The 1,400-nt window shown below is 41.1% G+C and overlaps 1 non-coding gene across 1 annotated transcript; it reads right to left on the bottom strand.

The window, feature by feature from the left end:
* TRNAG-CCC lies at positions 829 to 901 on the bottom strand. Its single transcript has one exon. It is a non-coding gene; the product is annotated as a tRNA-Gly (tRNA).

Raw genomic sequence — 1,400 nt, 5'->3', positions numbered from 1 at the left:
ATTTGTTGATATTAGATTTGGCTGATCAAGTCCAGTTTCATCATCTGTATAGCATAGCGCTTAACAGAACATCTGTGACTCCATCCAAATATTTCCTCCTTCATCTCATTTTTCTTTTAGCATTGCTCCCTCATGGTTACTGGAAATTATCTATTTTATTATCTGATGTATTTATTGAATGGACTTTTATGTTCTCTCTTTAGTTTCAAAGTATTTCCATTTCACATCAAATTAGCTGCTTTATAAAATTCACATGGCACTGCTTTTTATGTCCATTTCAATTATAAGCTTTTATTGGGAATCCATGAGGTGAAAGCAATGGCCATCAATATGATCCAACATGCAGTGTTCACAACTCTTAAGCTAGCCTGATTCCTTTTTTTTTTTTTTTCCCTCAAAGCACAGCTTGCAGGCTTGCAGGATCTTAATTCCCCAACCAGGTATTGAATCCAGACCCTTAGCATTAAAAGGTCGAATTCTAACCACTGGACCTTCAGGGAACTCCCTGAACTAGCCTGATCCTTAATGTATCACAATAATTTCTTCCCAGGATCAGTAGGCTCCGTGATCTTCAACTAACGCTTTCCTGTTTCATTCTCACTGTCATAGAAGCCATCAGGGCAGAAGACTTGAATCCTTTAAGAGCATAAACTGGTACCACGCTTGAGTTTTTCCTTTGCTTGGGCTCTCAAAGGACCCTGGGACCTGCAGATGGAATCTTCTCGTTTTGAACATTTTTAAAATTTATTTTCATTTATTTATTCATTTGGCTGTGCTGAGTCTTAGTTGTGGTATCTGGGATTTTTATTTGCAGCATGTGGGTCCTAGTTCCCTGACCAGGGATTGAACCTGGGCCCCCTGCACTGGGAGTGCAGAGTCTTAGCCACTGGACCACCAGGGAAGTCCCTGATTTTGAATTTTGCCCAACTAGCCACATACACACACACTCTGCAGAGGTAGACAAAGAATCATAACCAGAATCATCTCCTTCCTACAGAATAGACAATAAGGGTTTAATATTCAGTAACAGAAGGTTCTTCTTAGGACCAAACCAGATCTTTTCAGGAGCTCTAATTCAGAATACAAATCTTAGGTCGCTGAAGCAGTATTGCAATCAACGATGTCCTTGTGGCTAAGAATGTAGATTTTAGGGACTTCCCTGGTGGCAGCCCAGTGGCTAAGAGTCCAGGCTCCCAATGCAGGGGGTCTGGGTTTGATCCTTGGTCAGGGAACTAGACCCCATATGCCACAGCTGAGAGTTCACACGTTGCAACTAAAGATCCTGTGTGTCGAAACCAAGACCCAGTGCAGCCAAATAAAGTAAATAAATATCTTTACAAAAAAATGTAGATTTTACACACCTGGTGTCACCCGACTATTACAGAACCCTGTACCACAGA

The sequence above is a fragment of the Capra hircus genome, chromosome 14 (assembly GCF_001704415.2).
Source record: "Capra hircus breed San Clemente chromosome 14, ASM170441v1, whole genome shotgun sequence".
NCBI classification, from domain to species: domain Eukaryota; kingdom Metazoa; phylum Chordata; class Mammalia; order Artiodactyla; family Bovidae; genus Capra; species Capra hircus.
The sequence above is the reverse complement of the archived record's forward strand: the minus strand, read 5'-3'. Positions and strand labels throughout refer to the sequence as shown.